This window comes from Hordeum vulgare, chromosome 4H (genome assembly GCF_904849725.1).
Source record: "Hordeum vulgare subsp. vulgare chromosome 4H, MorexV3_pseudomolecules_assembly, whole genome shotgun sequence".
NCBI lineage: Eukaryota > Viridiplantae > Streptophyta > Magnoliopsida > Poales > Poaceae > Hordeum > Hordeum vulgare.
Genome location: NC_058521.1, coordinates 354,921,775 through 354,936,162, shown reverse-complemented (window position 1 = coordinate 354,936,162; position 14,388 = coordinate 354,921,775). Strand labels below are relative to the sequence as shown.

The window sequence follows — 14,388 nt, the reverse complement described above, 5'->3', positions numbered from 1 at the left end:
GCTTAGGATTTTTGTAAAAATATTCGCATATTCAGAAAAATGTTCATAATTTTGAGAACAATGTTGGTGAAAATAATAAAAGTCCATGATTTTGAAAAAAAGTTTGTGTGTTATTTTTTGAGTGTAATTGAAAAAAAAATTTGCTAATTTAAAAAATGTTCATGCATTTCAGGAAATGTCCTAAAATTTTAAAGACATAATATGATCAGCACCATTTAAGATTATAATTGTTTTTCTCCCGTTGCAACGCACGAGTGTTTTGGCTAGTAATAATAAAGCATGGAGTGTTTCTGCCCGTTCACGGTTATTAAGTTTGCCCTAAAAATTACAAATAATTACCCACCACGTCATCCATAAGTAAGGAAAAATTATCCATGAAAAAATATATTCCGTACACCTTTCCTTCTCTCCAGGTCGCTCGATCGCCCTTCACCGGAATCAGCTCATCGATATCAGCCCACGCAAGCCTCAACTCATCAATCTACAGTGGTGGCCCATGCAAAAAATATGCTAAATAGGCGGTGATGTCATGGATCAAACTCCAAATGGTCGGGTAGGAAAGGACCAGTTCAACCAAGACGCACTTTGTCCCACCTCACTTTATTATAACTCATCACACCAATTTATCTCTACTATTAAAGGGGATCTGCCGTCTGTCGTGATGGTTCGACCACGGCAGATCCCCCATCGGTATACGAGCCACAGTTTCATCGATTTTTTTTCTATCCTTCCTTAAACCAATCAATTTTTTTTCATCCCTGCTTAAACCAAACCGGTTCACCCAGGACAAAACCTGTACCTCCCCACCTCGTATACAAAACGGTTTCAAGACCCACGCACACACGCCCCTCCATCGCCTGGTGCTGCCTCGCCAGCTCGCTGTCGACCGCACGAGAGGAGCCCTCGCCTCCATCGCCTGGTCGCCTGCTCGCCGCACGCACGCCCCTCCATCGCCTGGTGCTGCCTCGCCTGCTCGCCGTCGACCTCTGCTCGCCGCACGCACGCCCCTCCATCGCCTGGTTCAGCCTCGCCTGCTCGTCCACCGCACCAGAGGAGCCCTCGCCTGCTCGCCGTTCGCCTGCTCGTCGTTCGCCGCACAAGGGAAGACCTTGCCCACGCCTGGTGCGGCCTCCCTCGCCTCCATCGTCTGCCTGAAGATGTTTTCCAGACTGATTCCAACAACTCAAAAATAAAACTAAAAGGTAATGATGTATTTGCTTGAGCTTCCCTTCATGTTTCTCAAATAGTTCAAAACGGAGGGCAAATAAAGATGGCAAGATCCATGAAAAGGATCCATATTTAGGTACTGAAGCAAGATATTCAATCAACCCCCTATACAAAGCAAACAAATCCAGACATTGTTTACCAGTAGACTTCTGGTGATGTTTGGACTGTTCGGTTAAAATCAAGGCCATCAGCAACGACATAAAGGGAAAACAAGCATAAACTTGGATTGGAAGGGAATGATTTTTATCATTTTTCTAGAGGCCAAATTGTTCAATTCAACCCGCTATACCGAGCCAACAAAACCCTACATTGTTTATCAGTATACTTCTGGTGATGTTTGGACTGCTTGGTTAAAATCAAGATCATCAGCAAGAACATGGAATCAAAACGAATGATCAAATCATTGCAAATCAAATATCAATTTTTGCATAAAAATAAGACTGCTACAACAGATGCTATATACTTGAGTTACTCTATCTGCTAAAAGATGCATTTTCTTAAATTTTGTAACAACTGCATGATCCGGTTGGCATTACATATGAGATAAATGGTCAAGCATTGCAGAAATATAATTGAATAGAGCAAGTAAAGATAGCGGGCTAGCTGACAAATATTCTAAATAGGACTCCATACAAATGAGGGAAGCATCATTACCTTGTCAAGACTTCCAAATTTAAGAGATAGAATTATTTCGACACCCATCGTCTAGCAACCTAGCTAGCTTGAATAAAATTATAGTGGATTGTTGTCGTGCTGATGTCCATGTCAAAGTGAGGCCCATGTGTAGTATGAAGATGGACCAGGCATAAATTGCAGATAAGAAGACTCATCAAAGAGTGAACACTTGTTGCTTGATCATACATACACACCACTGATGCCATGTATGAGGGAGAACATATATGGCACAATTGGTGCTTGGTGTCAACAATAGATGCAGTGTCATGAGATCTAACAAAAAGACCGATGGAAAGAATTCAAATCAATTACTGTTTCGTATTCAAGGAAACAAATAGAAGCAAGTATAATCGAGAATACATAATTCTACAATGTAGATAAGAATAGAATACAGTAATATCTGAAAGAAAACTTGAAATAAATATTTTAAGAACAAATAGATCAATTTAGTTAATGGGTTCACTCCCAGTCCAGTTTGAGCAGTGATGTGTAAGAGAAGATTTATGACTTGGCATACTTGGGTGGTGTCAGCTTGTAGTACCAATATAGTTTCATCGTAATACTAAATCACTAGGAAATCAGGACATGAGTGTCTGATAATTGGGGGAGAGACTGTGTTGGTTTTCATATGTTCATATTTGAAAAGGGGATTAACAACACATTTACTTTGAAATTCTATGATTCAGAGCCAGATTTTTTATTCACAAAGTGGCGTGATCTTCAGTCTAATTACTTTCACTATCCGCACTCACATAACAGTTGGCCTAGAGCATAAGAAAAGTTCAAGTAGCTTCATGTTACCTCTTCTGATGACGACGACGACCATGTGCCCACCCACCCACCAATTCCAGCAAGGTTCCTTGCAGCAACATCTATATCAGTTGTTAACAACCATGCGGCTGATATCAAAGAAATCAGAAGCAGCACCAAGTAAGTGATGGAGGCGTATTTGCTTAAGCCGATCGATGTCATGCCATGCCTCATTGAATAGGTTCAGCTAAACTGGTTATTAGAGAAACTAAAACTCACTTTTCCGGTTCTACTGAAACTAAATTTTACTTGTTCTCTCCCTAACAAAACTAATACTTATCCCTAGATTTTTACGGTAACCACTTTTAGGTCACCGAGTAAGTGATGGAGGCGTATTTGCTTAAGCCGATCGATGTCATGCCATGCCTCATTGAATAGGTTTAGCTAAACTGGTTATTAGAGAAACTAAAACTCACTTTTCCGGTTCTACTGAAACTAAATTTTACTCATACTGTCCCTAACAAAACTAATACTTATCCCAACAATTTTACGGTAACCACTTTTAGGTCCTTATAGACATTTAAATGAATTTAGGAGAAACTGAATTGGCAAAAATTCTGAATCCAAACATCAATAAGAAAACTTTGATACTCATCTGTAAGTAGTATACTTCCCCGGTTCACAAATCAGAATCGAGTTCACCTACTCTAGCATGTGTCATATATTATATAGCTACACAAGAGACCTCCGAGTTCCATACAAAGCAGATCCTTGCATAACATGTAAAAAGGAAAAGAAAGAACAAGACCAGACTGGGTGGTCTCCATCCAGCCAACTGGGACCACTTCCAAGTGAGCTCTACCCTTATTTAGCAAAGTTTAGTTTAATATAATGTCCAGGACAAGTATTTAAGAAAAATATACACCATGTTGGCAAGTCTGCTTGCATCCTTCAGTCTTTGTTCCTGGTAGTCTGAGTTTCAGTTATACTATATTTTACTGTTAAGGAATATAAGGTGGATAATACAAAAGAGGTCTCCTTAATACGGGGGTGTAAGAAGAATAGGAGTGAGCACAACACGACTCTAATTGTGTCGGTATATTTGGGCAAGAACTTTTAAAATGGTATATGCTTCATGCATGTTTGCATCAGACATAAGAAAAACAATTGTAGGTGACCGTAGTATGTACTTATATTAAGCAAGATCGGTTGGCGTACATTGTTTCTCATCAACCAACTTGTCAACAGATATTAGAGAATATCCTACACAAAGAACATGTACAATAATACAAATATACAACAAAGCTTTTCTCAACAGAGATAACTATTGCACAAATAATGAAATGTGGCGGTAATCATTCAATCTACATAATGATAAAGATCAGGAAGAGAAATATATCATACCTATCAAGAAGAGACATCGGATATTATTCTTACCATGCAAGACATTTATTTTCGACTGCAACATGCTAATACTGGCATCAAAGACCTTGTCGGCATGGATTAAAACATCTGCACAAACAAATATCAGAATTATTGGGGTGGCGGGAGGTTAATTCGCAAGCCGATGTGGCCTAATATGCTGTCGCAGTTGCCGCGCAAATAAAATGTAAATTAAAACTCGTCCCAAGAATATCGGTTTGAATGTATCTATATATGAACAATAACAGCAATACATATCATTGAAGAATTTTTTTAAGAATTAAGAGGGGAAGAAAATGAGAACAAAGAGAAGGCCAAGATCGTGAGGTCAATAGACACATGTCCATACAGCAAAGGGAACCTAAGAAGGATAGGATGTTTGCTTACCTACAGAATGGTCATTGGGATCAGTTTCTTCACCATTTGTTAAGTAGAGTCAGCTTCATAATAGTTGGCCTAGAGCATAAGAAAAGTTCGAGTAGCTTCATGATAAACAACCTTATGGGTTGCCAAAGTACAATGTCAATCTTTCTTATGCACTCATAATGTTGAGCGTCAAGTAGATTTTTTATTCACAAAGTGGCATGATCTTCAGTCTAATTACTTATTGCACAAGAGTGCATTCATCATTCATCATATTTTAACATTTTCTTATTGCAAAATAATGCAGTTTTAATGAATAACATATAGCGGTCGGAGATGACACGGGAAAGCGGAAATATGTATGATAAAGGAAAAGGAGGTACGTCTATGGAATCACATGTCTGCATATAAGGTATACGGTAATATTACACAACTTATCCTACATTTAATTATTATCAGTTGTTGAATATGATAGGACACCGAGGCAACAACCCACCATTACCCACCGACCACTGTCTGGTTTTTTCATAAGCAACCAAACGGACACTACTAACAACAGTGTTTCGTCTTCCGACGATGATGACAATATGCCGACCCAACTTCGTATGATGGTTCCCATAGCCGGCAACCTCACGGCCTTTCGGCCAGTGCAGCATGTCGAAACCCCAAGTGGTATCGCCCTTACCCACTCACATATTTTCCGTTAGCAGTGTTACATTTCATAACCAAAGTGGTCCATAAAATGGATCTTCAGGAAATCATTCTCGTGAAGCCACCTACAATGATCATCATGCATCACTTGGAGGAACACATAGCACCACTGAGCATGATATTGTTTCATACATAGCACCAACGCTCAACACCTCACAGACTGGTCCTCAACAACTTGCTTCAAGCGCAGTCATTACATCAGACAAAAAACAGAAAAGGCGAGACCAATATATAGCTCGGCGAAATATGTTAACACCTGAACAGAAGGAGGAAATCAATGCACGTCGCAGAGCAGCTAGGAAAACAAAAACAGATGAGGAGAGAAATTCCCGTCAAAGAGAAGCCAGGCAACATATCACATCAGAGGAGAAGGAACAGAGTAACGCACTTCGAAGGGCGGCCTACCAAAATATGTCGGTCGAGAACAGGCAAGATAGGAATAGCTATGCAAGGGCCGCGTACCAAAATATGACCGCCGACGAGAAGCAAGACACAAACTCCCGCCGAAGAGCACGTGTGAAAAACATGTCACCCGAAGAGAAGCAGAATATGCGAGCTCAGCGAAACGCAAAACTCGCGGCTAGGCGCAACACCCCTTGCATTGAATCCATAGCAATGCCGCGACCAGATGCATCTAACTTAGCTGCCCCAACCATATGTCGACCACTCATCCGTTCGTAGTCGGGGAACCCGCCGCTTCATCTCATGCCCCCGGGGCAGCAAGTAATGCTGGTCACGGCTTGGAATCAGACGGTGATCCCCCCATCTTTACACTACTTGATATGTCCATGTGTGTTCAACCAATATTTACTAGCTACCTAACGGTGCAGGCGAGTACCTTAGTCGTACCCTGGGCGATGGAGATCAACAGGAAGAGCACATAAATGCATCGCAGCAAAGCAATGATCAGCGAACATACGAGAACCAGAATCATGCCCATGAGCAGAGGCATGAGACCAGAGCACAGCGTAGGGCTAAGCAGCGAGCTGACAAAGAAGGTATGACTGTAAAGAAGATTCAAGGGTATGCCGTAAAACGAACGGCGCGCCGGAAGAACATACCAGAAGGTAAGAAGTCAGCATTGCTAGATCGTCGTAATGCAAGCTTTGAAGCTAAGCGGAGGACTCCCCGCCAAGAGGCAAGTACCTTAGATGTGAACAAATCAGCAACAAGCTCATCTTCACCACCCACAGTACCTGCTTCACTGGCTCCCCCCCCCCTTCATCAAGCACGCCGTCTTACACCATAGGGACCGATGGTAACCCTATCATCTTTACTGTCCACCATGTCGCCAGTCACACTAAACCATCCTCCCACTTCATCAAGCACGCCGTCTTACCGTCTCAACAATGTTGCAGCTGATATGGAAGCCTTCCTCAGTGGCATAATGGACGATAGTGCACTCTCCGATGGCCTCATGGATGATGAGTACTACCTGTTTGCCGGTGAAGGTACTCTGAGGCGCCTTTCACTTCTCGTCCCTGTATACTATTCATTTTGCATGTGAATCCTATCATGACATGTCATGTCTCGACGATGCTTGCAGGATACGACGCTGATGGCACGGACATCGATCAGCCCGTGGACTCCTCCGAAACGGGACCTATCGACCTTGATCCTTTTGACTATGTCTACTCCGACATCCCAGACAGCACGCACATCTTGAAGCACGCGGCAAACTGCAACCATTGCATAGCCAAGAAGTTCCAGTACGAGACGGATGGCTTCTGCTGTCGAAACGGGGAAATAGAGTTGGCCGAACCAGAGCCTATTCCAGAGCTGATGAGGTTATGGTCTAGCGCAGATGCAGACTCTCGGCACTTCCGGGAGAGCATTCGGTTCTTCAACGGTCACTTCTCCTTAACTACCCTTGGCGTCAGCCTAGACAACAACTATACGAACATGAAGTCTGGGGTATACACGTTTCGGGCGCAGGGCACTACTTACCACAAAGTGCATTCGTTCGGTCCAACAGCTCTTCCTGGGCATCTGCAGTTGTACTTCTATGACGACGACCCCAACTTAAGCCATCGCAAGGAGGCTACCAAGAAATTGGACCAACGTGTAGTCAACAAGTTAGTGGACATCCTCAGGGGCAACCCCTACTCCCAACAGTTTAGAAGTTTGGGTGCCCACAAGGAAAACCTGGAGGAGTACCGCATAGACCTCAACATTGACCAGAAGCTAGATCAACGGAGATATAACAGACCTGTGTCATCTGAGGTGGCTGCGATTTGGGTCGAGGGAAACGATCTAGCAAACAGGTTCAACCGCAGCATTACACTCTATGGGGACAACAATGAGAAGCATAGTATACATGCCACAGATGGCTGCTATGACCCGCTCTCATATCCCCTCTTTTTCCCAAGGGGGGAGCTTGGTTGCCATCCAAATATCCCGAAGCACAATGTCCCTTTGGAGCTTGCACAACAACCAAGACGGAACCACGATAACGATTCAGGTTTGCCCGTTTGGTATGCTTATATGCAAAAAAAACATTGTCTATCCTTCCCATATGGTAACTAACCTTCTTCTATCACGTCTATGCACAGAGGGGAACAGCCGATTGTGCGTCTCTGTCAGGGATTACTACTGTTACCGGCTACAGACACGCCCTGCGATATTCAACCCCGTACTTCACGGAGCACGCTTGTTCCAGCAGTGGGGTGTGGACATGTTCATCAAGATTGAGGGTTGTAGGCTGAAGTGGATCAGGGACCACCAAACGCAGATACGTGCCGATCTATATCAAGGCCTTGTGGATAGCATCGTGGTTGGGGAGGTGCGAGCGAGCGCTATTGGCAAGAGGATCGTGCTCCCAGGGACGCATCAGGGGAGCAACCGAGACATGAAGGGGAGGCATATGGACGCTATGGCACTGTTGCAGACCTATGGGAAGCCTGACACCTTTTTGACTATGACGTGCAATCCTAGCTGGGAGGAGATACTGAATGAGCTACTTCCTGGCCAGACACCCCAAGACCGGCCAGATCTTGTCGCACGCGTGTTTAGGGCCAAGTTGGAGACCATGAAAGAGATGTTGTTCAAGAAGCACATCATGGGTATTGTGGTGGCGCATGTGTATGTCGTCGAGTTCCAGAAGAGGGGCCTCCCCCACGCGCACTTCCTGTTGATCATGAATAGAGAATATAAACTTGTGGTGCCAGAGCAGTATGACCGCATCATATCCGCAGAGCTCTCGGACAAGCATAAGTATCCAGAGCTCTATGCCATGGTCGTGAAGCATATGATGCACGGCCCATGCGGTAATCTAAATCCCAAAAATGTGTGTATGCAGGACTTGAAGTGCAAGAGCCAGTACCCACGACCATTCAACCAGAACACCTTGCAGGGGAAGGATTCATACCCTGTGTATCGACGGGAGGACGTTGGTCGTTAGGCTAAGGTCCGACGTCAAATGCTGGATAACAGATGGGTCGTGACTTACAACCCTTATCTGTTGCGGATGTTCAACTGCCACATAAATGTCGAGGTGTGCTCCAGCATCAAGGCCGTCAAGTACCTTTACAAATACGTATACAAGGGACACGATCGAGCTTCAATCAGCATCGACCAGCTTGACGACAAAGGCGTTGTAGACGAGATTAAAAGGTACATCGACGCGAGATGGGTTACTGCACCGAAGGCGATGTGGAGGATATTCGGCTTCAATCTTTCCGAGAGTTTCCCGTCGGTCCTACAGTTGCCGCTTCATCTCCCAAATATGCATAGTGTCACGTTCAAAGCAGGAGAGGACCTGACCGATGTTGTCGCCCGTGATAAAGCATCTAAGTCAATGCTGACGGAGTATTTCCACGCTAATCAACAGCATGTTTGGGCTCAAGGCATCCTGTACAAGGATTTTCCGGGAAGTTTCACATGGCAGAGATCAAAGTACTGGAGGCCGAGGCAAAAGCAACACCAAGTAGGTCGAATCGTGTCAGCACATCCAGCCGAGGGGGAGCGGTACTTTCTACGAGTGCTCCTCAACCACGTACCAGGCAAGACATCCTCCAAGGACCTTAGGACCGTGGACGGCGTGCTATGTGATACCTTCCGTGAGGCTGCCGAGAGATTGGGCCTCATCGAGGCCGACAACACGCTTGACGAGTCTCTTACAGAGTCAACACAATTCGCGATGCCAGCCTCGCTCAGGAGGCTCTTTGCAACAATCTTGGTATTCTGTGAGCCAGGTGACGTGCGCGGTCTATGGGATAGGCACCTAGAGGCGATGTGTGATGACTACCGCCGATCAGACACCTGCTCAAAGGCAGTGGAGCAGATGGTGTTGCTAGACATCAGGGGCATGCTAGAGTCAATGGGCAAAGACATAGCGTTGTTCCCTCTTCCAGACATCGATGAGACCTATGACACTACTGGAGGCGAAGCCAGAGAAGTCACAGAGGAGTCCACCATCGAGGTTGACGCACACGACGCTGCTTTAGCGTCCTCGCTAAACCATGAGCAAAGGCTTGCATACGACGAGATCCTGACAGCAGTAGATGTTGGTGATGGGGGTGTATTCTTTGTCGATGGCCCGGGAGGCACCGGGAAGACCTTCCTATACAGGGCACTGCTCGCAAAGGTTCGGGGGGAGGGCAAGATAGCGGTGGCTACAGCGACGTCGGGCGTCGCGGCTTCCATCATGCCTGGGGGCAGGACAGCCCACTCGAGGTTCAAGATCCCACTCAGCATTGAAGATGGGGCGTCGTGCAGCTTCACCAAGCAAAGTGGGACGGCCAAGCTCCTGCGCATGGCTTCCCTCATCCTATGGGACGAGGCCAGCATGACGAAGCGGCAAGCTGTTGAGGCACTAGATAATAGCATGCGGGACATTATGGGACGACGGCACCAACCGTTAGGGGGGAAAACTGTCGTGTTCGGTGGGGACTTCAGGGAGGTGCTTCCAGTCGTCAGGAAAGGCTCACGGGGTCAGATAATCGATGCGACCCTGCGGAGTTCGTACCTTTGGAAGGGTATGCGCCAGCTAAGGCTCGTCACGAACATGAGGGCGCATAATGACCCGTGGTTCGCAGATTACTTGCTAAGGGTAGGCAACGACACCGAAGAAACAGACGAGGAAGGCAACATCAGGCTCCCTCAAGACATTTGTGTGCCGCCAACTGGAGATGGCGTTGACCTAGAGAAGCTAATCGACCATGTATTTCCTGCTCTAGACCACAACATGTCTGACCCTAATTACATGACATCTCGAGCGATCCTCTCCACCAAGAATGACAACGTTGATAAGATAAACACACGCATGATAGAGCGCTTCCAGGGCGAAGAGAAGATCTACCATAGTTTTGATAGTGCAGAGGATGACCCACACGGCTACTATGCCCCCGAGTTCCTCAACAACCTGACTCCCAATGGGCTGCCTCCGCATGCCCTCAAACTAAAGATAAATTGCCCCATTATACTATTGAGAAACATAGATCCAGCTAATGGGTTATGTAACGGCACAAGGCTTGTGGTCCGGGGTTTCCACAGGAATGCCATCGACGCTGGTAGGAGGGTGTTCCTTCCTCGGATACCTCTTTGTCCATCCGATGATGATATCTTCCCTTTCAAGTTCAAGAGGAAGCAGTTCCCTATTAGGCTCAGCTTTGCCATGACAATCAACAAGGCGCAAGGACAGACCATACCGATTGTCGGGGTGTACCTACCAGACCCGATTTTCTCTCACGGTCAGCTCTACGTTGCATTGTCTAGAGCCACCGCGAAGAGGAACATTAAGATTCTCACCATCAAGGACGACGGCAAGGGTAAAGGCAAGGGCAAGGAACAAAGCAAGAATTCAAAGAAGCGAAAATGATTTGAGCCCTTATTAACGACCATGAAGAACATAGTATACAAGGAAGTCCTTAGCACATAAAGTAGTTGGATCAAATTAAGTACAACTGAAGGTAAAGTATGTTCAATTCTGCATTACATTCACTATTGTAGATCTTAATGCACACTGAGCTGAGTTTTTTTGTTGTGTAGTACTCGAAGGTGCATTGTCAGTCTTCAAAAAAGCATGAGTATTCCTTTCGCGACATCTGCCCATCCTATACTCCTGTTGCGACATCTGCCACCATCCTATACTTGGTCAAAGCTGCACCTATTTGAGCTGGAAATAACAAGAGACAGCGTGAAGGTTCGACCAAATGCAGGAGAAAGATGCATGGACAGTGACTTGATAAAGAAGAACAAAAATACTAACTATTGTCTTGTTGCCAAAATTTAGGTTGTATTGATATTAAGGATATACTAGCAAAAGGGCCCGTGCGTTGCAACGGAAAAAAGAATAACATTTTAAATTTGGAGTTACGATTTAGAAGATATGAGTATTTTAAAAAAACATTTAATATGTACTGCGGGTTTAATGTCAAAAACATCAAGGGGTTTTCCATAAAATAGCATGATGGACTAAGAACACCTATTTCCATAAAACATCAAGGTATAGATATAGATTGTCTGCCTTACCACAACTTGAACTGAAAAGTATAATGCAGTGTATTCTTAATCTAATTCTTACCACCTTAACAGTACCACTTTCAGGTATAACTTACAAATGTATATAAGCTTTATTTATTTTTTTCTTTTCGTGCACGTGTTAACATTTGTTTTGTGTTTAATCCTTTGCAGTACACAGTGTTTGATCAGCTTAAGCAAAAGCTAATCCTGAGGTAGACGCGTAAAAATGCAGAATCAGCAAGTGATTCTTCCCCGGTTGCTCTTTCTGCATTCTCGGCATTCCTCCTTGGTGCCATCTCAAAAAGTGTTGCTACTATCTTGACTTACCCATTAATCAGGTATGGAAACTTCACTTGTTATATAGACTTCTCTACTTGCTTTTTGCTTGTCAATGCGGCCTATAAATTCAACCGCCACTGCAGTTATCTGACATCAATTTTTCAAACAGGTGCAAGGTCATGATTCAGGCTGCAGACCCCGATGATGACGATGAGGACGAATCTGAAAGGACAGGGCCAGGCAATTCAAGGCACACCAAAACAATGTTGGGTGCTATGCATGCAATGTGGAACAAGGAAGGCATCCCAGGCTTCTTCAAAGGATTACATGCTCAGATACTAAAGACGGTTCTGAGCTCTGCATTACTGCTGATGATAAAACAGAAGATTTCAAAGTTCACCTGGATCTCGCTGCTAGCCCTGCGGCGATATCTCTTTGTTTCTCGGAAGAGAATCAAGAGTGCATAATTGTATCATATGTCAGACCTGAGAAAACCAGTTGAATCGTCCACCGGTATTTCAAGATCTTATACTACCAAATAACAGAAGTACAGAAGCATGCAGAAGAACACAATCGTCCTGAGAGCGCCATGGAATGTTCAGAATAAATTCATTTGTTTTTTCTTGTAGGTCTGAGTATCTGATATGTACTTGGAATGGAAATACAGTGAATCATGGGGGTCTGTTTTGTGTTGATGGCCTTAATGTCCGATTAACAAAGCACGGTGAAAGCTGAGCAGAGCAACAGAATCCCACTGAAATGATGTCCTAGAATGGGAATCACAGGGACAAGGACAAAAGGATAAAGCAAATGTACAAATACAGGCACCTAAATCACTGTGCTAGAACCAGTAATAATTTAACAAAGGGCAGGAAGGGTCACAGCACATCTAGATCAACGACACTTATTTTGGGACAGAGGGAGTATATCATAAGATATTATACTGCACATACCCAGTGAAGTAAAACTGCCACAGGTGAATGTAAAGGAAGGGATCTCCACTGATAGTAGTCTTCCCAGCTTGCCAGGGGTGCGGGCACAGGATTTTCAGGCTCTATGGTTCACAAAAAATGTGATATTTTTAATTACAATGCAATAAACATATTTCCAGCAACCTGACCAAATCCAGAGATGCACCTGTACATGGGCAAAGTGAGCTTTCCATGTTCCATTCATCTGTTATGCTGTACATTATGCAGAACAAACAAAGTCAAATTACCTGACACTAACAATGGAATAAAGAAATAACAATTTTAAGCCATGTAAATAGTTTGTTTAATAAATAATTAGCCATTGAGACATTTATGCGAACATGCAAATGGCAAAGACCGATTCCTAATGACCAGAAAAAGGAGAGCACATACACAAGAAGAAAGACTCGAGATTATACAAGTTAGATCCATTGGATGAAAAAAGTGATAGATCATAGACTTGACTACATAAAAAGTTGAGATACAAAAAAATTCATCATTATACAAAAAGGTTACCCGGACCCTCATATGCCATTACAAAATCAATGCACCCTTCTTGAACTCTTTTGATGCCCTATATAAAGTTAGGCGAAAAATATGAACATGAACACAAGACTCTATAAACAATTTCCAAACAAAGTACCAGAAAAAACACTCCATCAGTTATAGAATATCAAACTGGATGGTCAAAAGTGCTTCCTAGAGTTCATTATTATGTTTAATTGACAAGATCAAATCCACGGATGCTCTTCCGCCGCTGGTGCACTGAGTATTTCTTAGTGTGTTCGTTTTGCTCTTTCTTTCAGTTGTTTAGCTGGCCTTGACTAAGGCATGTACAGTTTTCTAATCGTTAATACAACGAGAATAATGCTCATTGAGTTTTCTTGAAAAGAACAGTAGGTCATTATGTTGTTTTCTTTTACAAACCTTATATCCTTGACACAAGCAATATCTGGGCCACACAGGCATTCTGATTTCCAGAGTCCTTTCAGGTGAACTTTGATTGACTCCAAAAACAAACACCTCATACTTTGGTTTGTATTATTCTAAAATTAACAAAATGTGTGTGAGAAAACAAGACATTACTAAGCAATGAAGAAACAGTAATAATTACCGTTTTTTGGAAGTTTCGCAAGGATGCCCATGGCGCGGTCGGCGTGGCGCCACGAGAAGCAGTGTTGGATGGCGTCGACCTGCGTGCGGATGGCGGACCTCGCAGGCGACCACCTTCTGGGAGTAGCGGCAGGAGATCTCGGGGCCGATGTAGCCCTCATTGTCGCCATGGGCATCGACGCTTCCGAGCGGAGAAGATACGGCGGCGACGGCGGCCAAGACATCATGCCCTTCTGTACCTTGCGCTGCGAGCGTTGCGGCTTCTGCTGCTCCGCCTTCATTAGAGTTGGTCGACGACGAGGGGGGAGGGGGTGGACTTGTAGGATGCGTAGAATGGGGAGTGTAGAAGCAAAGAGTGGATCTGTGCGGGAAGAGGAGGGGCCGGACGGCGCCGTCGATGGGAGTGGAGGCGCCG

General features: G+C 44.5%; 1 pseudogene; it reads left to right on the top strand.

The window, feature by feature from the left end:
• Positions 1-10,987: 10,987 nt before the first annotated feature.
• LOC123450523 lies at positions 10,988-12,465 on the top strand (annotated as a pseudogene).
• The last annotated feature ends 1,923 nt before the right edge of the window (positions 12,466-14,388 follow it).